A 25,000-nucleotide genomic window follows, 5' to 3' on the forward strand; every position below is an offset into this window, starting at 1 on the left:
AGCTAGGCCGAAAAGCTGCTGAAACAGCTCGCGATATCAACGAAACATTTGGCCCAGAAAGAATTACTGAATGCACAGCCCAACGGTGGTTTAGGAAATTTCGTAGCAGCGATGAGAGTCTTGAAAATGATGAGCATAGTGGTCGGCCATCGGATGTTGACAACGATCAATTAAGAGCCTTAGTCGAAGCCAATCTCGTTACTGTCTCATTGTCCTTATTACTAAAATAAAATATAATTAAAAATGATTTGTCACTGTATAAAACGACAAATAATCAATAAACCAATTAATGTGTTTCCGAGTGATGTCAATAAGATATTAACGAAAATAGTGTTGGTAATAATTTAAATAAATTTTTTTCGAGATTCCGAAGTTTATAATCGGGATATTTAATATGTAATGATTCTACTTAGGGAAGCCATATTTGTTGTAATCTCTGGAATGTTCGTTTTTGAATGATGTTTCTTTCATTCCGGAATGTCCCAATATGTAAATCTCAACCAATGAGATTTTGAGGCATGGGAAGAGGGAGAAATCATTATTTGTGTAGGGGTAAAGCGTTAGCAGTAGGCGATGTGTATAAATTCACTAGTCAGTTAATGACGGAGTAGACCAAAGAAAGTACAAAAAGTATAAATGCAAGCGGTGTAGAATGGGGTTGTAAGAGGTCTTATCGAATAGGGGGAAAAAATTAAGCCACTTCCTCTGTAGGTCATGAAGATGATGAAGATGACGCTCCTAGGAATAAATGTAAGTTTTAATATTACAGAATAATGTGTCTATAATGGAGTTCTATAGTTATATAAGGTGATGGACAATAGCCTAAACATAATAATGTTTTATGTGCCATCTATTGGTGTATTGCTTCATCTATTTTATTGTTTATATATATATATATATATATATATATATATATATAAACAACTATAGCTTCTTCATCTATTTTTATATATATATATATATATATATATATAAACCTCTATAGTTTTACTATCTCTTTTATTATAATATGTATACAGCTATAGTTGCTTAATCTATTTTATTATTATATATATAGAAATCGAATTTAGGAAAACTCGTCCCCGAAAACGTGTACCCGGAAAACTCATACTCGGAACACTCGTACCCGGAAAACTTGTTCATTTTTGCTAGGTAGGAAAACTGGTCCATTATAGAATAAATATCGATTGAAAACACATTTTATAGCCGTTATTGAAGGAGATATGAAGAGAATACACATCTCATAATATTTTTTAAAAAATATGTTTACTTGTTTACGTATGTTTTAACAAAAAAATTTGATTTTTCTAAGTGTTTGTTTTCTATATAGCTTTGTAAGTTTTTAGTGGCTCAACTTATTTTAAAGAATTTATTTAGTTCAAAAACTATCCGACATAAGAAAATCTCGTCTTCAGAGTCTCGATAATCGCTCAAAAATAGAAAAGTAAAGAAATAACTGAGGTAGTTATAATTTTTAAACGAGCCCTCCCCCTCTAAAAGAAAATACATCTTTATATATTTTTAAGTAATGTCCAAGATCACTGCTCGGAAAAAAATCAAACTACCCGAAGTGGACACGGTTGATTATGTAACGAAAGCGAACGAAAGATACGAAAATTGAAACCATATACTAAAAATTTTTTTTAACGCGTCTTGTGTTATTATGAAACAAAAAATATTTCTTGTATTATCAAATAATAAAACAAATGTTTTATTTTAAAAAATTATTTAGTTTTACAACTTTTTATGTTCAAGAAACAACAAAAGCCACTTCTACCGTATGCGGACGGCGGCAATCTTTTCTTGGTGCGTTTTACTAAAATGTCGCCAAGTGGCGCTCATCTGTCAAAAACATTTAAATTATGAATTTGTTGTTGACCCTTCAACGTTACTTTAATTAAAAAAATGTTTCATTTAAATTATTTACTTATTCCAAAAAAATGCTATTTTACTTTATAAAAATCCAATGTTGCTCTCATTACTAAAATTGTTTTATTAAAATTATATTTTCTTACGCAAACTATTAAATAAATATTTTTACAATTATATATTGATACATTTTTATACAATAAATATTTTTACAATTATATATTGATACATTTTTATACAATAAATGTTTTGGTTTTCAAATTTTTTTCTGTTCGAAAAAAAAAAACTTCTTTGTTACTTATTTGCCGCGTTATTTGACCAAGAGGAAATTCTTATATTATCAAATAATACAAGAAGTGTTTTCAGTGCTTATGTATTTTTGGTACTGTGCTATTATTTTTAAATAGTTTTTTTTTTAGGTTAAATTCAAGTTTAACGATATCTTTTTTATTATTAAATTGTAAGGTGGAAGCACAGGATAATTATAAAATACTTTCCCCTCCCCATGTTAAGAATGGCTTCCGAAATAATAATGTTATTATTTCAGCGCGGTATAAAAAAAAGTAAAAAAAAAAAAATACCGTGTTTTCTTTTTTGTTTTGTTTCGTAATAACACAATAATTGTTTAAACTAAATTAATTCTTATGAATAAAATATTTGCTTTCTTTAATTATGCATATTTTTTTACTCCGTAATAACACAAAAAGTGTTAATTAAAACTAAAGCATTTTTAAAGTAAATATATGGTTTCATTTTTCGTGTCTTGACTCCGTGACTCCGTGATCAAGTTTATTTTTTTTAAAACTAAAGTCAAGAATGGTGGTAGGAATGCTATGGTCTGGGACTGCATGAGTGCTGCAGGTATTAGAGAGTTACATTTCATTGAGGGAAACATGAATTCCAACATGTACTGTCAACTACTGCAGCAGAACATAATCCCCTCCCTCCAGAAACTGGTTCGCAGAGCAGTGTTCCAGCATGACAATGATCCAAAACACACATCCAAGACAATTACTGCTTTACTGAAGAGACTGATGATAAAGGTGATGAACTGGCCAAGCATGTCTCGTTCTTTCCATGGCAGGTGCTCGTCTGAACTCCAATCTCTGGTCCCCCCCTCGCCAATCTTTCACGAAAAACACCCGTCTAGCTGAATCCACTGTGAAAAATTTCCCGCACTCTATATCTATGCCTAAATCAAAACGCGGATTCCATGAACAAAGCTTCTTTCTTAGAACTGCACGCCCGTGGAACTTTGTTCCGTCTGCCTGCTTCCCACCGGACTACAACTTGGATGTCTTCAAGTCCAACGTTAACAAATTCCTAATGAACCGCCCCCCTTCAGTAAACACTTCATCAAATCTCCACACTAATGTAATGTACTTGCAATAACCCTTATCCCTGAGTGGCTTCCGGGCCTTGATAAGTGGTGATCACTGTGTAAGAAGCAAAACAAACTTGAATCCAATAGACCATCTTTGGGGCATCCTCATTGGGGCATCGCAAAGTCTCAAATATCCGCCAGCTCAGCGACGTCGTAATTGAAGAGTGGAAGAGCATTTCAGTGGCTATGTGAAGCTCTGGTAAACTCCATGCCACGAAGAGTATTTATAACTTTTCGTAAGGGGTGTACTCACTTTTGTTGCCAGGGATTTAGCTTTTAATGGCTATAATTTAAGTTATTTTGAGGGGGAAAAATTAACTCTGATATATATGCTGTAGTTGCCTCATCTATTTAATTATAATGTAAATATATCTGTAGTGGTCTTATTTTATTATAATATATATACTCCTATAGTTCTCTCCATTATTTTAAAGGGATTTAGCTTTTAATGGCTATAATTTGAGTTATTTTGAGGGGGGAAAATTAAATCTGATATATATGCTATAGTTGCCTCATCTATTTAATTATAATGTAAATATATCTGTAGTGGTCTTATTTTATTATAATATATATACTCCTATAGTTCTGTCCATTATTTTAAAGGGATTTAGCTTTTAATGGCTATAATTTGAGTTATTTTGAGGGGGGAAAATTAAATCTGATATATATGCTGTAGTTGCCTCATCTATTTAATTACAATGTAAATATATCTGTAGTGGTCTTATTTTATTATAATATATATACTCCTATAGTTCTCTCCATTATTTTAAAGGGATTTAGCTTTTAATGGCTATAATTTGAGTTATTTTGAGGGGGGAAAATTAAATCTGATATATATGCTATAGTTGCCTCATCTATTTAATTATAATGTAAATATATCTGTAGTGGTCTTATTTTATTATAATATATATACTCCTATAGTTCTGTCCATTATTTTAAAGGGATTTAGCTTTTAATGGCTATAATTTGAGTTATTTTGAGGGGGGAAAATTAAATCTGATATATATGCTGTAGTTGCCTCATCTATTTAATTATGATGTAAATATATCTGTAGTGGTCTTATTTTATTATAATATATATACTCCTATAGTTCTCTCCATTATTTTAAAGGGATTTAGCTTTTAATGGCTATAATTTGAGTTATTTTGAGGGGGGAAAATTAAATCTGATATATATGCTATAGTTGCCTCATCTATTTAATTATAATGTAAATATATCTGTAGTGGTCTTATTTTATTATAATATATATACTCCTATAGATCTCTCAATTATTTTATAATATATATACATTTATAGTTGCCTTATTTATTGTATTATAATATACTAGCAGGACCCGTGGAAATTCCACGGTAGTTAAAATCTTTTAAAACACATCAGTAAGAAATTCCTTATTGTTATATTACAAAAATGAACGTATGGAAGCAAGTAGAACAAAGAACTTTAGTTTAAACTTTTATTGAAGGTCAATGCGATCGTAACTGATGCTGTTGATATTGTCAGGAAGTGCTGGTGATTATTGAGGCGGTGACAGGGACGTCGATCAGCTGCTTGGAGTGAGAATAGTGGTCAGTCAGCAGGTTCTGGGGAGTCAGACTGTGAATTAAAAAAAAAAACTGTGACATTGTTGATATCGATTTTGTGAAAGTTTTGATGACCCCAAGTTGTTTAATATTTCAGGACATCTTGGATTACATGTATAGGTAAGGAATAGGTCTGGCTTTCCATATTTACAGAAAACTGCCATTGCATCTTGATAAAGTTGTTGAAGATTCCTAGGACTTCCTGTAAATGAAGATTGTAGAATAACTGGTACACCAGAATCGCCATCTTCATTCCTTGCTAAATGATCCATTAAGCCAGAATATTAAGCAGCTTTTGGTTGACTTTGATAGCTTTTAATGAAGTTAAATAAGCAACCGTCAACTTTTACATATGCAATAGACTTTTCTATTTATTTTGAATTTTATTCAATGAAGATGTGGAAATTCACAAATATTTTTAAGTCAAATTATTGATATAGATTTCAATTAATGCATCACAACTTCCTGATAATATAAATAGAACACTTTGAATTTTCTGTACGAAAGTTTTTCCATAAAAAACATTGTAATCTGTTATAATATTCAGATTCTTACATGCAAATAAAATGTGTATTACATGCATATAAAATGAAGTGTTTCTGTAAATCTTATGAAGTACAGTTAAATTTTGATTTTTCGATAATCAAAATGATGTGAGGTAGGTTGTACCTATCAAATTTATGTCAATGTTATATAATTAAGTAAAGTTAAACAAACTGTACACTACTTTTTCATCAAATTATGAATTTTAAATATAAGGAAAGCAATTTAAAATTTTTTTTTTCCAAAATCATATTTACATCCAAGTTAATTTTTAGATTCCATAGCTGTTCCTGATTGTTTTCATAACACTTCACGGTAAACAATATTCTTAGTATATGTTACACCACGCTTTCTTCCCTGATTATCATTTCTATGCAGTTGCATTACCTTAAATTTCACACTGTGCTTAGATCGAGCTCTTGAACATGCCACATACAGTTGACCATGAGAAAATACAGGTTGTTGAAGATATATACCAACCTGATCCAAAGTTTGGCCTTGTGCTTTATTGATGGTTAGTGAATATGCTAATCGTATTGCAAACTGTATCCGATGAAATGCAAACGGAACATTTGTATCACTTGGCTTTAACTTAATTCTTGGAATGATAACTGTGGAACCTCTATTAGATCCATTAATTAAAATAGCAATGATGCTGTTTTGATGACATTCTTTTATTTTCATCCTAGTTCCATTACAAATGATAAATTTCGCAATCGCATTACTATTGCCCCTATTTTCACATTAAGTCGGTGAGGTGACATTCCAGATGGAGTTAATGAATTTATTAACTCGCTAGGATAATTTTGAAGTTCAGCATCATCATCGGAGATGTAATCTGTACTTAAATATGTATTTATGCCTCCGGGAAGATTATTTAGAATTTCTACATTTACTGTTAAACATTCTGTATTTTTTGGAGTCATGATGATTCTATTTTCCATTTCTTGAGGGCTGCAATCAAATATTTCTGAGATTAGAGAACCATTACATACCGAATCATCAGGAACATCTATGGCATCTACAGTAACGTCATTAAGACTGCTCGTTAGTGTACCATTACAAAGATGAAGGAGCCATCTAGAAAACTCCTGTTCATTTATGTTAGTTCTGACGTTTTGTGTTAGTTGTAATTGACTGAAATGATGCCACAATGGGCATCTTTTAAGACAGGTGTCTATAATAGATGTAGGTGATCCATGTGGCACTACTGGCAAAATTTGCCTGAAGTCACCTCCAAGTATGAGAAATTTTCCACCAAATATTTTATCGTTACCCATTATATCTTGTAAAAATCTATCTATAGCAAGCAGTGCATGATTAGGTATCATAGAGGCTTCGTCTATGATGAATACCTTTACCTTTCTCAAAAAAGAAGCATGCTCTGATACAGGAGAAACGTTACAGACACTGGCATCTACAGTAACGTCATTAAGACTGCTCGTTGCTGGTCAGAGGTACAGGTAGTTTGAATATAATGTGGAGTGTTTTCCCTGAAGTTAGTAGCATTGCAGCAATGCCGCAGTGGCGGTTATAGTACTGCTGGAGGTGAAGTAATCATATAACATGTTGAATAAAAAGGTTTTTTCTGATCCGGCTGGGGTATCTAAATAGAAGCAATTGTTGTGTGGGGCTTCTTTTTCAGTTGCCATGACAGCCTTGATTATAGTATTAAAGACCTCTAATTGTTCATTGTTTAACAATTCAACATTAGGCCCGTTTGTATTTCGAGTCATATTATCTATTGGAGGATCACCTGTTGGTTCAGGTAAACTCATTGCCTGGCAAGAAGAACCATGCTCATTAAATATTGCTTTTATCAAATTAATAACTCGGGGATATGTATATACACTGGCCCCCGCCCTCCGGGGCCCGGGCGACAAGATCAAAGTGTAGTATCTGTTCCGGCAGATACTGCAAGCAAAGACTAGCTATGACTAGCAAAGACCATATGTGGGGGTAACCCCACATATCTGAACTTGGTCAATGTAGGGATCACCCTACAGACCACAGTTACTATCCAGCTCCCATTTCCCACCTCTCGGGAGCTGGATCCCCTTTTCCCTCCCCCTCCCTCTCTCTACACATTAAAAAACGGCCTTGTGCCTAATTTGCTCAGTGGGGAAGCAAATAAATCAAAGCAAAGACCATATGTGGGGGTAACCCCACATATCTGAACTTGGTCAATGTAGGGGCAACTCTTCATACCAACAGTTCCTATCAAACTCCCATTTCCCACCCATCGGGAGCTGGTCCCCATTTCCCCACTCCCTCTCTCTCTCCACATTAAAAAACGGCCTTGTGCCTAATTTGCTCAGTGGGGAAGCAAATAAATACAAACTGGGGGATATGTATAATATATCCACCAGTCCACTACACTTTACCGTAAAATTCGGCTAAAACAATTGTTGACGAATTACCTCCTTTGAATCGATATCGTCTGCTTGTGACAATTGAAGCGAAAACTTATTAGGTATTAAATGCTAAAACATTTTAATTCAGCTGGCTAATTGGCTATAAAGTAAGTTATTCCGAACTTTGATCTAACATTTTAATTAAAAAAAAAAGCTTAACATTTTCTTCTTTTTTTATATTAAGAAAAATGTAAGCATCATGCTGAAATAATAAAAATGCCATTCTTAATAAGGGGAGAGGATTTGACTATTCTAAACCTTCACCTAAATAACCATTTAATGAAAAAAATGTTTAAAATGTTCTTGTGTCTTTTTTATAATTTTTGTTAAATAAGAAAAATCAATAAACTTTGATAACACTATTGTAAGAATCATGCTGAAGGCCATTCTTAATATGGGGAGAGGGGTTAACTATTCTGAAACTTTACCTAACAATATAAAAAAAAATAAGGGAAAAATATATGTATGAACAATAAATATTTCTTCGGTTAAATAAATTATACTGTAAATCTTTAAATAAGGAATAAATATTTATTTAAACCATAATTATTGAAACAGTATTTTACTGCATAAAAACGGTTATGGGGAGAAGGGTTAACTATTTTGAACCTTCACCTATATAGCGATTTAATGAAAAAAACATTTAATGGTCTTGTATCTTTTTTTTTATAATTTGTTTTAAAATAAAAAAATAAAAAAAAACTCTGATACCGCTATTGTAAGAATCATGCCGAAAGCCATTCTTAATATGGGGAGGGGGTTAACTATTCTGAAACTTCACCTAACAATGTAATAAAAATAATGGAAAAAATATATGTATGAACAATAAATATTTCTTCAGTTAAATAAAATATACTGAAAATCTTGGTTATCCTGACGCCCCGCACTTCTTAATTTACATTGGAAATAAAATATACTGAAAATCTTTAAAAAGGAAATAAATATTTCTTTAAATAAATTAAATCGTAAGTAATGAAACAAAGTGTTTTATTTCATATTAAAAAAAATTGTCGTGTCTATTTTTTATAGTATTTAAATATGTATGCCCTGTCGGTGGGCATTAGAAGATGACGAATGCCTGTAAAAGAAGCAAAATAAAACAGACAAAACATAAATAATAACTATGTAAATAACGTGAAGATGTATAAATGTTACAAAATTACTCGATTTAAATAACACGAAAAAGGATTGATATGCCGTAAAACAAAACAAAACAAAACAAGACGTAAAATATGTTTTGACTCTGTGTTACTCAGTGTATTTGCGAACGGTGACTTTGGTGATTTATTTAATAAAGTCATTCTTGACTTTTGTAACATTTATTTCGAAACATACTTTTTGTTATGTAAGGCTTACTCAAAAGTAAAAAAAAAAAAAGATAAAGTGGCACAGTAAAAAAAAACGAACTCGTAACGTTAAATGTAAAAAATATATTTATTACTGAATAAAATAGAATAAGCGTTCCGTATTCACTACAATAATAAACAGAAGACATCGTTAAAAAATGTAAGTAAAATACTATTTAAACTGTGGAACGATACCTTCTATGCATAACTGTCTTTAAAATAATCCTGAACCATAAATAGACAGTTCATATATATATATATATATATATATATATATATATATATATATATATATATATATATATATATATATATATATATATATTTGTCGTTGTTCGGGAAGTTTTGGAAAATGAAAGGGGTTAATGATTTTTTAACTAATAAACAGTGAACAATAAAAGGAGATAATTCACATTAATTAATGTTTGCGATGATGATGACGCATTTCATTAATTAATGTTTGCGACGATGATGACGTGACACCGTACGGACAAGCATATTAATATATAGATATTTATTTATAGTTGCTTTATCTATTTTAATATAATATATATTCATCTATAGTTGCCTCGTTTATTATTTTTTTTATAAAAATTAAAAAATTAAAAATAAAATGGCTTGTGCGCCACCATCGAGAATCAGTATCAAGACGTTTGCCTTACGATTTAATTTTTCCTTTGACGTTAATGCCTGAGCTATGAAGACATATTTGCTGCAAGGTTAAAAGTTAAAACATGAAGCAATAACTATTACGTTACGCATGCATATTCATAATGCCGTCGTTCGACCCTCACCTGGCAAATTCGATCTTTTTAATTTTCACCAATTTTTCCCAGTTTAAGCCCAAATATGAAGTTTCGTATGGGTTTGAATACCCTATATATTAAATTTCATGTTTGTAGACCTAAAACTGACAGAGGAGTTTGTTAGACAAATTTTTTAAGCAAATATATATACGTATACATAAAAATTTATAAAAAAAGGTTTGCGTTTAGCATAACCGTTTTACGCAAATATTATGCAAGTATAAATCATGTAGAATATCTGCATGAATATAATTACACGTAATAGTTAGCAAAAGATGATAATCCCATCAGAAAACCTAAAAACCTAAGAGGGAATTTATTAAAATCAATGCTTAAAGAATATACAAATAAGCTAGATTTTTTTGCAGATGAATGCAATTCCACGGCCCATATATAACAAAGTCGTATTTTCTTTTTAAATAAATAGAAAAAAAAAACAGGGTTATTTTAATATGAATATCAATGCACAAAAACTCAAATTTATAGGAGTAAGATATAGACATCTATACTTGTCGCATCTTTTTTATTTTATTTTATTTTATATATATATATATAAAGAGAGAGAGAGAGAGAGAGAGAGAGAGAGAGGGGGAGGAAAGAGAGACACATAGTTGCTTCATCTATTTTATTATTATATAAGCAGGACCCATGTACCGGCGTTGCTCGGTGGAAATATGCTCCCAACCCCACCTGTAAAAATAAATAAATAAATAAATAAGCAATTAAATACGGTCGTTAGTGGGGGCCACTACCGGCTCAGTAAAATAGCGTGCACTGGCGCCTGTAGCCAAAATTAATGAACTGTGCCGAAGTAACAACGTTAGTATCTATAAATCTATTCTTAACATGGAGATTTGAATATCACATAACGTGCTAAATAAAAGCAAGCTAGTGTGCTATATTAGATAGCAGTTCTTACCATCCCTCTCTAATGTATAATAACGTAAAAGAATAAACTAAAAATTAATCATAACCATTTATGTATTTATTCTTGAAGGAACATTGTGCCACGAAGTAAGAAAGAAAGAAAGAAAGAAAAAAAAACTACGGCCGACCTGAACAATGATTCCGGTTGCCTTTAAATTTTTTCTTTTAACTTTGTCTTATTTTATCATCGAGCACAGGCTTAATTCTCAGATGAGAAAAGAAATTTACGGTAGTATTTTGATGACTGTAATAGTCAGGAAACAATTTCTAATCATAACGTTCTTATTAATGGAACACACATTTTTTTGCCACGTCAGTTGTAAATGCTGTCCCTAGCCGTGAAATGTTTCCATTTTCTGTTGGTATCATTTTTTTCCAATATATATTAGTAAAGCTAAGCATATAATCTATGAAATTTGCGAAAAATTGAAAAAGAAAAATCTACATGCTAGCGGCAACATTAACAACGGGAGTAACCAAAATGTTGGTGTTCACTGTAGTAGAACGTTATGAATTCAAACTTAAGTCTGTAAACGCTGATAATATCCTGAAAAATTTACGAATAAGTGAAAAATAAAAAAGTAAATAGCAGGGGGAGAATTGTTAAGGTCAACCAATTCTTTTGATTTAAAAAAAATATTTTGCAATCTGTAAGGTATGCGTGTTTTAAAGGGTCTATAAAAGTATATATATATCCAACAGCTGACCCTAATTGGGTTTCCAGAGTCTGCTGAATATTTGATACCAAATCTTTCAGATAAAGGTCAAACCGGCAGCCAGATTTTCACAAGCAAAAAGTCAAATTGATAAAAACAAAGAGTGTGTGCGTAAATATATAAACGTTTATGTATTTTACACATTATTATTGTTATTTTTGTGTGCTTGTGTAGATTTTTAAACCTACGCATTTCATATATATTTATATATCGTAGTGTTTAGCTTCCAAATAATTGCGTCTTTTTCATAACGATTTGTTCCGAAAAAAAAAATAGACGGAATTTTATTACAAGAAATATGTTGCGAAAATAAAATTGTTGACAAAAATTTCGTTTGATTTCGTCCAATAAACTTCCGTATTTATTTTACGGAGGAGGAGGAGGAGGAGGAGCAGGAGGAACAACAACAACAACAACAATAATAATAATAATAATAATAATAATAATAATAATAATAATAATAATAATAATAATTCTGATTTCGTTTATGAACGTCTCTCTGGAAAGGGATGGGATTCATTTCCAGAGGATTTCCCTTAATCCCGACTTCAAACCAGGAGCTTCAAAGATCAAGCGTTTTCCTAAGGATGTTGGTGGTACCTATAATTGCAGAGGTTTGAAGGCCGCCTAAAACATCGGGGATTTGGAGTTTTTTCAATTGTCCTTCCAGACGACTTGATACTACTCCTAGTGTACCAATTACGACCGGGATTATTTGCGTTTTAGCTCCGTGTATACGCCTTATCTCCAAGGCCAATAGAACATAATTGCTCCACTTCTCATTCTCCTTCTCTATCACATTCCTATACCAGGGTACTGAGAAGTCTACAATCTGCCAGTTTTTTTAAACCTTGTCAATGACGACCAAATCCGGACGATTATGTTCCAATTACTTGGTCGTTATGACAATTTTGTCCCACCATACCCCTACCTTGCCATCCTCACTTGTTCTCACTTCATCAGGCACTTCCTCAAACCATTTTTCAGCACACTTCACCCCAACCCTCTTACACACCTATATACAACAACAATAATAATAATAATAATAATAATAATAATAATAATAATAATAATAATAATAATAATAATAATAATAATAATAATAACGCAATAATTTGTGAGATAACCTCTTCAATTTCGTCCAGAGTAAACATCGTCAATATAGCTATATTCCTGTATATAGCATTTATAAAGGTAATGTTCAAGATACAAAAAATGTTAAATTGCTTATTTCTCATTGCCGTTCAGATTGATCTTAATTTAACGACATTTATAGTTTTTTTGGGTTATCTGTAAAAGAATAACATGTAAAATCGTCGCTGACAAATAGTCTTGCCATAAACCAAACAACGCGCGCACGTGTGTTGTTTGGCTGGCCGTCGAAAAGCATAATGTTATTACATAAAAACTATTTGTCGGCGACGATTTTGCATGCGATATTTATTATCATAATACTGGAAAACTTATAAATGTCGTCAAATTTCATGGAGAAAATAAAACAATTAACACATAAATTTCCGTATTTTTAAAAAAATTTATGAACTTAACGCCGGGGGAAATGATGTCTCTTAGTGACGCCATATTTTAATGTTAGTAACCGTTCGTTTATAAAAAAAAGAACTGGATTCTGGAATATGAGAATTTTCAGAGCTCAGTCTTCCTCTAAAGATGTTACGATTATAGGATGCAATATAGTATTTTATTATGTGTATAAAATGGTGTTCAAAGTTACATAAGATAGTGGCTATTAACCTAGATGTATTAAATTTATATGTGATCTCTCTGGTTACATATCTAAGATACTTTGGTCCAGAGAGGAATTTCTGCAGTCATTTTATTATAAATAGAGATGTATAGACATCTATGGTTGAATCATCTATTTAATTATTTTATATATATATACTAGCAAAAGTACCCGTCGTTGACTGGGTTCAAAAACAGCCTACAGAAAATGGACTCTGATTTATGAAAGTATGATAGGTTATGAAAAGGAAGGGTTGCAAAGAGATAGCTTCGAATTTGGGGGTATCAAAACCAAAGAAAAATATGATGAAAGTAAAAATAAAATAAATACACCCCATAATTTATTATACCATACCTGTTCACACTGAAACACTTATCACAATATTCTGTGGATCTATATTAAAAAACCTTGTTAAACTTTGTGATATATTTCCATTCTATGGAGGTCAGAATAGAATGAACGCTCCATAATTTTATTATACCATATTTTTTCAAACTGAAACATAATTATCAAAGTATACTTACGCAGATAGATATGAAAAGTCTTTATTAAAGTTTATGCCTATTTCCATTCTATGGAGGCCAGGCGCGAACGCAGACCCCCACAATTTTATTATACCATCCCTATTTAAATTAAACATACTTATCAAAGTATTATTATGTACATCAATATCAAAAACTTTGTAAACGTTTTTTTTTCAATTTTTTAATTTTTAATTTCCATACTTTGTGGACCAGGCACGAACGCAGACCCCACAATTTTAATGTACCACCGTTCTACCAGATCAAACATACCCATTTCTGTGTCTCGATACATCTTCTATCATCAGATGTAATCAGTTATTTATAATAGTCAACTATATAGGAGCCTATTCGTCAGCAGACACACACACAGACGTTCAGCTTTATATTATAGATATATATATACGCATCTATAGTTGCTTCTATTATATATATATACATATATATATATATATATATATATATATATATATACATCAATCTGTTATTATACTATAGGTAAGTTATTGAACGTTTTCTGGGAAATATGGGAAAACATGCTAAAATACTCAGTACTTTTGGAATTGAGCTATGTTTGAGAATAAAAGTTCCCTTTTTTATTTATGTAATTAACCGTAATTTAACTGATCAATTCATTAGTAAGAGTCATTATGAATATACAACTGAAGAATATCGGAGGTTACATCTGGCGGAACGATGTGAAAATAACACACAAGATGAGAATGGTGCTCCAAAAAAATCTAAATAATACGTTATTAATAGTAGTAGGAATAATGTACGCCGTCCGATCGCATATTTTGCTTTTAAAGAATGTTTTTAGAGGCGGCAAACTTGAAATTAAAACAAATAACAAAAAAATAGTTTATTATACAAATATGTGGTTTATTTCAAAGTTTTATTTTTGGCATTTATAATTTAAATACAATTTCGTGCACGCGTATGTGACGTAATTTTGAGATCTAATTTTCACAAACTCCATGCATTAAATCTGGCAATAACGCGTCTTTTGTATCTGATTTATCAGTGTAGACATGGGACCTTATATATCACACAAGGAAATAATGAAATGGGGTTAAATTGCATGAACGAGGTTGCCAGTTGTATAGATCCATTTCGTGAAATCATTCGTTCATCAAATGTAAATTAAATAAATTTGTACAATTTGCAAATGCTGCTCGGATGTTAGTCGCTTTATGATAAATTGCCAAACCAAGCTGAACTCAAAATAACTGATAATTGCGAAATTAAAGCAAATAGAGTTGTCAATTTAAAGTTCACCACATCTATAACAATAAAAAAAACACACCGTATATATGACGAACGAACGTACACTACTACTCCTCACCCAGCAAAAGGAGGAGATAATGTTGGAGAGGATGACATCATGCGGAAAACATGTATACTACATACCCTTGAGAGATAATTACATTCCTGCGAGGATGACCTTAGTACAACAGCACAGATGCTACACTATCCCTAAAATGGAGGAGATAATTCATGGAAGAGTGGTATCATGAAATCTTAACAGATACTACTTTACCCAACAACAAAAAGAGAACGTGATTCACAGAAGGATGGTATCAAAACAGATACTAGATTGCCCCCTTTCATAAAAACGAGTGGTAATGCTTGGGATGATAGCACCATAAAATAGAACAGGCACTACATTAATAACTTATAGTTAATGGCAGTGGCGGTTAAACAAGGTACGTCAACATTATATATAATAAGAAGCGGTGTATAATCTTTTGCGAAGCAACGTTAAACTTTATAAGTGTCGGATGTTTACAAGAAATCTTAAACTGTAGTCTATAGTGTAGTTCAATTACAAATATTTAAACTAACAATCTCAAACTATTTTATACCGTCGGACAGTGTCGGACGTTTTAAGATAAACGTACCATTTTCTAATAGTGTGGAAAAAAAAGTAAGCATATTTTCTTTATAGTGCACGTTAATCTATATATTAATACGATACCGTATGTGTTATTTTGCTTGTCACGTTTACATGGGTTTTCTTCCGAATGACTGGCGTTTAATTATGACCTTCCATTTCTTGTAATAAAGAATTTTACCAAAATTTCTTCATAAGCTTTGGTTTCGGTTTTGATTATAACTGATAGCACTCAAGTAATTAAACATTGTAAAATAGTATATTTGCCTGGAATAGTGTGGATTGGGCATTAATATATACTAATAATATAGTTGCGAATTAAGGCACAGAAGTGGCAGTAGTTTTTTCTGACTTTAGACAAGCAGATACTAAATCTCCATTAGCCATAGACGTATTGTATATTCTCGGCTTCAGACAAACAAAAACTAAATCTTCATTAGAAATAGAAGTAAAAGTATAATTTAGGTCCCAGAAAAATAGATACTAACTCTAGATTAGCAATAATATTAATAGTATATTTTCGGCTTCAGACAAACATACCAAATCTTCATTAGCAATGGAAGTTCTAGTATAGTTTCGGCTTCAAACTAACAAATACTACATCTCCATTAGCAATAGAAAGGTTAATAATATAGTTTCAGCTTCAGACAAACAGATACTAAATCTCCATTATCAACAGAAAAATTAATATTATAGTTTCTACTTAAAATAAACACAAGCCAAATTTTAATTCCTAATAGATTTAAAACCTTTGTCTGCACTGAAGTTATTCGCATTAGGACAAAATATTTAAAAAAATGTTTGTCTTGCGCCGGCCGATCGCCAGTCATCATGAAATTAGAGTAAAACCGCATAAATATTTCGTCATTGTTTGATAGCAATTATTTTAATAGTGGCGTGAACGGGTTCAGTCACAAGTGCCGCTGTGGAATGCTACGAATCAATCGAGCATCGAAAAAAAAAATCGTCAACATTTTTATATCATAATAAAATTTATTTACATTCCAGCAAAGAATTATTTGCACCACAGTCAGCAAAATTGTATCAAAATGACCATTTATTTACATAAAATCTCACTATTTTATTATTCATAAATCTTCACATATATCAAGGTATCAAGGGGACATTTTTTTTGCTTACTCAGGGTTTACGGAAAACATTTTTAACGGTTATCTATATATCTATAAAAGTGAGAATGTGTATGTGAGGGCAACTCTCAACCTATATACTCGACGGTTCTTTAACAACAAACTGGAAATTTGGTATATAGAATATTCAGACACGTGGAGAACCTTTTAGCCCATTTCACCCGAAAAAAACTGGTTGCTAAGGGATCAAAATTACAAAAACTTTTACGTGAGGGGTCGTCCAATTTTTATATATTTGCTAAATATTCCACAGATGCGCATGCATGAATGACTCACATGACAGGTTCATAATGTTAAAAATAAGTAAGTTTGAAATCATTTCTTTAAAGCTCATGTCAAGCTGGCCTAATGGTCATCGTACTGGATTAACTCTCTTCAGGTTTTGATTACGATCTCAACCCTAGTAGTCTCTTTTTTTACTCACAAGAAGTGTACTGTTTAGGAAAAAAACCCATAATACTCGCATGCACATGTCTCAGTTTCTTTATGAAATAAAATATAATATACGTAATTTACGACCAGGAAACGTTAGCGGGTATGCTTGCTTTTATATAAAAAACCCCACAATATTTTCCAAACGCAAACTAACTAAATTACCTAAAAATAGCATATTTCTTGTTTTATATCACCAAACTTTCAACAAGGAGACAGCAATCCGTGAGAGCAAATGTATATACAATATATGTAACAATAGCAAATATATATACACAATATGTAAACAATAGCAAATGTATGTACACAATATGTAAACAATAGCAAATGTATGTAGACAATATGTAAACAATAGCAAATGTATGTAGACAATATGTAAACAATAGCAAATGTATATACACAATATGTAAACAATAGCAAATGTATGTACACAATATGTAAACAATAGCAAATGTATGTACACAATATGTAAACAATAGCAAATGTATATACACAATATGTAAACAATAGCAAATGTATGTACACAATATGTAAACAATAGCAAATGTATATACACAATATGTAAACAATAGCAAATGTATATACACAATATGTAAACAATAGCAAATGTATATACACAATATGTAAACAATAGCAAATGTATATACACAATATGTAAACAATAGCAAATGTATATCCACAATATGTAAACAATAGCAAATGTATGTACACAAAATGTAAACAATAGCAAATGTATATCCACAATATGTAAACAATAGCAAATGTATGTACACAAAATGTAAACAATAGCAAATATATATACACAATATGTAAACAATAGCAAATGTATATACACAATATGTAAACAATAGCAAATGTATATACACAATATGTAAACAATAGCAAATATATATACACAATATGTAAACAATAGCAAATATATATACACAATATGTAACAATAGCAAATATATATACACAATATGTAAACAATAGCAAATGTATATACACAATATGTAAACAATAGCAAATGTATATACACAATATGTAAACAATAGCAAATGTATATACACAATATGTAAACAATAGCAAATGTATGTACACAATATGTAAACAATAGCAAATGTATATACACAATATGTAAACAATAGCTAATGTATATACACAATATGTAAACAATAGCAAATGTATATACACAATATGTAAACAATAGCAAATGTATATACACAATATGTAAACAATAGCAAATGTATATACACAATATGTAAACAATAGCAAATGTATATACACAATATGTAAACAATAGCAAATGTATGTACACAATATGTAAACAATAGCAAATGTATATACACAATATGTAAACAATAGCAAATGTATATACACAATATGTAAACAATAGCAAATGTATATACACAATATGTAAACAATAGCAAATGTATATACACAATATGTAAACAATAGCAAATGTATGTACACAATATGTAAACAATAGCAAATGTATGTACACAATATGTAAACAATAGCAAATGTATATACACAATATGTAAACAATAGCAAATGTATATACACAATATGTAAACAATAGCAAATGTATGTACACAATATGTAAACAATAGCAAATGTATGTACACAATATGTAAACAATAGCAAATGTATATACACAATATGTAAACAATAGCAAATGTATGTACACAATATGTAAACAATAGCAAATGTATATACACAATATGTAAACAATAGCAAATGTATATACACAATATGTAAACAATAGCAAATGTATATACACAATATGTAAACAATAGCAAATGTATATACACAATATGTAAACAATAGCAAATGTATATACACAATATGTAAACAATAGCAAATGTATATACACAATATGTAAACAATAGCAAATGTATGTAGACAATATGTAAACAATAGCAAATGTATGTAGACAATATGTAAACAATAGCAAATGTATATACACAATATGTAAACAATAGCAAATGTATGTACACAATATGTAAACAATAGCAAATGTATATACACAATATGTAAACAATAGCAAATGTATATACACAATATGTAAACAATAGCAAATGTATATACACAATATGTAAACAATAGCAAATGTATATACACAATATGTAAACAATAGCAAATGTATATACACAATATGTAAACAATAGCAAATGTATGTAGACAATATGTAAACAATAGCAAATGTATGTAGACAATATGTAAACAATAGCAAATGTATATACACAATATGTAAACAATAGCAAATGTATGTAGACAATATGTAAACAATAGCAAATGTATATACACAATATGTAAACAATAGCAAATGTATATACACAATATGTAAACAATAGCTAATGTATATACACAATATGTAAACAATAGCAAATGTATATACACAATATGTAAACAATAGCAAATGTATATACACAATATGTAAACAATAGCAAATGTATATACACAATATGTAAACAACAGCAAATGTATATACACAATATGTAAACAATAGCAAATGTATGTAGACAATATGTAAACAATAGCAAATGTATATACACAATATGTAAACAATAGCAAATGTATGTACACAATATGTAAACAATAGCAAATGTATATACACAATATGTAAACAATAGCAAATATATGTACACAATATGTAAACAATAGCAAATGTATGTACACAATATGTAAACAATAGCAAATGTATATACACAATATGTAAACAATAGCAAATGTATGTACACAATATGTAAACAATAGCAAATGTATATACACAATATGTAAACAATAGCAAATGTATATACACAATATGTAAACAATAGCAAATGTATGTAGACAATATGTAAACAATAGCAAATGTATATACACAATATGTAAACAATAGCAAATGTATATACACAATATGTAAACAATAGCAAATGTATGTACACAATATGTAAACAATAGCAAATGTATATACACAATATGTAAACAATAGCTAATGTATATACACAATATGTAAACAATAGCAAATGTATATACACAATATGTAAACAATAGCAAATGTATATACACAATATGTAAACAATAGCAAATGTATATACACAATATGTAAACAACAGCAAATGTATATACACAATATGTAAACAATAGCAAATGTATGTACACAATATGTAAACAATAGCAAATGTATATACACAATATGTAAACAATAGCAAATGTATATACACAATATGTAAACAATAGCAAATGTATATACACAATATGTAAACAATAGCAAATGTATATACACAATATGTAAACAATAGCAAATGTATGTACACAATATGTAAACAATAGCAAATGTATGTACACAATATGTAAACAATAGCAAATGTATGTACACAATATGTAAACAATAGCAAATGTATATACACAATATGTAAACAATAGCAAATGTATGTACACAATATGTAAACAATAGCAAATGTATGTACACAATATGTAAACAATAGCAAATGTATATACACAATATGTAAACAATAGCAAATGTATGTAGACAATATGTAAACAATAGCAAATGTATATACACAATATGTAAACAATAGCAAATGTATATACACAATATGTAAACAATAGCAAATGTATATACACAATATGTAAACAATAGCAAATGTATATACACAATATGTAAACAATAGCAAATGTATATACACAATATGTAAACAATAGCAAATGTATGTAGACAATATGTAAACAATAGCAAATGTATGTAGACAATATGTAAACAATAGCAAATGTATATACACAATATGTAAACAATAGCAAATGTATGTACACAATATGTAAACAATAGCAAATGTATATACACAATATGTAAACAATAGCAAATGTATGTACACAATATGTAAACAATAGCAAATGTATGTACACAATATGTAAACAATAGCAAATGTATATACACAATATGTAAACAATAGCAAATGTATGTACACAATATGTAAACAATAGCAAATGTATATACACAATATGTAAACAATAGCAAATGTATATACACAATATGTAAACAATAGCAAATGTATGTAGACAATATGTAAACAATAGCAAATGTATATACACAATATGTAAACAATAGCAAATGTATGTAGACAATATGTAAACAATAGCAAATGTATATACACAATATGTAAACAATAGCAAATGTATGTACACAATATGTAAACAATAGCAAATGTATATACACAATATGTAAACAATAGCAAATGTATGTACACAATATGTAAACAATAGCAAATGTATGTACACAATATGTAAACAATAGCAAATGTATATACACAATATGTAAACAATAGCAAATGTATATACACAATATGTAAACAATAGCAAATATATATACACAATATGTAAACAATAGCAAATGTATGTACACAATATGTAAACAATAGCAAATGTATGTACACAATATGTAAACAATAGCAAATGTATGTATACAAAGTTTACCTTAAGATTGCAACAAGAGCACACACACAAATATTAAAAAAGACGTAGTAATAGCAAAAATTTAAAAAATGAAAATCATAATGATAATAATAAATATTAAATAATATAAACTGCAACAACAAAAATAATAATCATAATGATAATAATACTTAATATATACATAAATATATGTACACAAATACACTCGTATATAAAAATCCAAGCGAAAGACACCCAGATTAAAACTAGGCCACTTCCCAAAACAAAGAAAAGAGAACACACACTCCCGCCAAAAAGAACAAAAAGCTGGTGAATTAAAAGTCACATGAATACTTGTCTGATAAACGGCCGCCCATTATCTACGATAAATTAGTGTGAGAATAACAAAGAATCTGGCAGGCTAAATAGCAAACCCACCACTACGGCAATATGTAAAAACACGAAGCAACACCGATTCTAGGCAATAGTCTGACGAATCCTCACGACACGAGGATGGAACGCGAAAAAATGTGTAACTTAATTGCCATATATATTTTCAAAATATACTATATATACGGAGAGAGAGAGATAGAGATAGAGATAGAGATAGAAATAGATAGATAGATAGATAGATAGAGAGAGAGAGAGGGGAGGGAGAGAGAAAGATGTGTGTATGTGCATATTTGATTGCCGCAAACATTCACTCAAACTACATAATTCATACCTAGAAAAAGATCTGAATCTATATTGATAAAGTAATTATAGTATTCATTCGACAGACAGATAAGTTTTTTAAGATGACATTACCCAACTTTTTAGGCAATCAAATATAACCCCCCCACACATATATATGCAGAAATATACATATGTAGGTGTATATGTGTTTTTTTTTTCAATTCGCATAATGCTGTACGCCTCAGTGAATTTCAGACGGTGCCACTAAGGGCAGAGCCATGTTGATTCAGTTATTAGAAAAAATAATTCTGTATTCCTTTTTGTTATTGTTTTGCTGTATATTCTTTTATTTATATTTTTTTTTACTCTTTGGGCTTTCATCATCATTTGATGTTGGTATGGGTTAGCCTCCGTAAGGACGTGACGGATCTTCTTAATGTCAAAAAATGAACAAAAACAAAGCAAAAAAAAAAAAAAAAAAGAAATGCCCGAAGCAACAATAACGCTTGACAAGAACAAAATGAAAGATTCGAAAGATAAAAAGAGATGGCTTCAAACGTAGATTCGGTGGTTTTTCTTGATGGATTGCTTTCTTTATTAACTTCTTCGACGCAAACTAGAGCGTGCAGTGGCATGGCATCTCGACAGTCAAACAGCTTTCACGATGAATGTTCTTTTATTTGTCGTTTTTTTTTCTTTTTGCGGTGATTATGGGTCGTGGGGAAATGTTCATAACAATTTCTGGTGCAGAAACAAAATATAAAACAAAAACAAAATGGCGATTATCAGAATACATGTAATATTATGGTAGGAAAATTATGGAGACTCTTTGATTAGTAGCATCTTTCACTCACTTATAAAATTATGTGTTATTTGAATGATATTAGTATGCTTATGCACTTGTCTCCCCACGAAAGCAAAGTTAGCCGCAATGTAGGTTTTTAATGTGGGTGACATCCAGCTTACCCAAAAGGCACATTTGGGTCAGGAAAAAAGGATAAATAATGCGTCGGTCTAGAGAAAATTATACTTTACTCACGGAGCCCACAAAAGATAAAGTGTAGTAGAACAGATACTACATTTTGCTCCTAGAGAAAAGGATATGTGCCTAAATCTAAACGCAGCTTCCATGAACAAGCTTCTTTCCTAGAACTGCTCGCCTGTGGAACACTGTTCTACTAGTTTACTTCCCGGCTTACTACAATATAGTAGCCTTCAAATCCAGTGTAAACAAGATAATTCAATGTCTACCCAATCTAAGCCATTAACGATTACTACACTACCAGCTTACATTCATTAACCTTAATCCTCGCGTAACCTTTGGGCCTTGATAAGCGGTGACTTTCTTGTAAAAAATGACAAGTGAAACATTCATAGTCCTCCATGAGTGCACAGTGAAAGAGGCATAAAAATGTCTAAGTTCAGTATTTGCCTCCCCCCTATTAAGCCCCAAAAGTGCCCAAATGACGTCAAATCCTGGTGAAAATGAATAAACGATGCAATTTTAGGCATAACATATGTAAATTTGAGTTCTGCACCATGCAAAAAAAAAAGAAACAACTAAGTCCATCATTTACCCTTCCCCCATTTAGCCCCTAAAGTCCCCAAGGCCTTAACATATTTAAATTTGAGTTCAGCACCATGCAAAACTACTAACTAGACATACGCAGAAAATTTTGGACAAATATGGTAAAATAGTCCCAAAAGTGGAGTGTTTTTATTAAACATAAAAAGCCCCTGGGGCACACCCAAGAATTATCGCGAAGCATAGACAAACAAAATTGTATAGAAATCAGTTAGTTACAACTTTTCAGAAAGTTGTATAAAAATCTAAGGCATCATTTTTTTAATAAGCACAAAAGAGTCAATTTTAGCTACTTTAACCCGAAAGGCACCTCTAGGGGGGCAACCGGAGTTTTCCCGGGAAATGTGTTTTGTTACTTTTTTACTCATATCATGTTTAATGTTTGTGCAAAATTAAAAAAAATACCAAGGCGTAGTTATTGAGAAAAGTGCGAACAGACGAACAGACAAACGGACAAACAGACGAACGGACGAACGGACAAAGGTGAATTTAATGGTATATACTATTTTAAAACTCACCGTTCTGTTATTAGATTTAGATGAAAATGCTATGTTAGTGTAGATTTATGTTACTTTATATTTTTTTGCATAAGTTAGAACTGGGCCATAAAAGAGCACGAACAACTCGCGGCATCAAATAATCATTCAGCCAGGGGAGCGTCAATGAAAATTCACTACATTAATGGAAAGGATTACTTATTCAATAGTTGTGGATCATCTCATGCAATCCTAAAAATGTCAGATATACCCTAATGAAGTGCTGATACCAAACATGCCATTCAGAGCAGTCTTTCTTGCTTTGCAATCTAGTGAATGATAATCGCTTCTCAACAACCTCTTTCTCATAGATAAGCCGTTGTTAGTCTTTCTCTACTTTATCATAATTTCTATGCAAGAACTCATCTTCTACCACAACTGCAACTAACTAGCATCAAATTAATTGTCATATCTGTGGAGCACGTTAAGACAGGTTTGCTTCCCAGTAGGTAACAACATAGCCGCCGTCAAATCCCTTGTAAA

Source organism: Euprymna scolopes, chromosome 3 (genome assembly GCF_053919585.1).
Source record: "Euprymna scolopes isolate OS-2025 chromosome 3, ASM5391958v1, whole genome shotgun sequence".
In the NCBI taxonomy this organism is placed as follows: Eukaryota; Metazoa; Mollusca; class Cephalopoda; order Sepiida; family Sepiolidae; genus Euprymna; species Euprymna scolopes.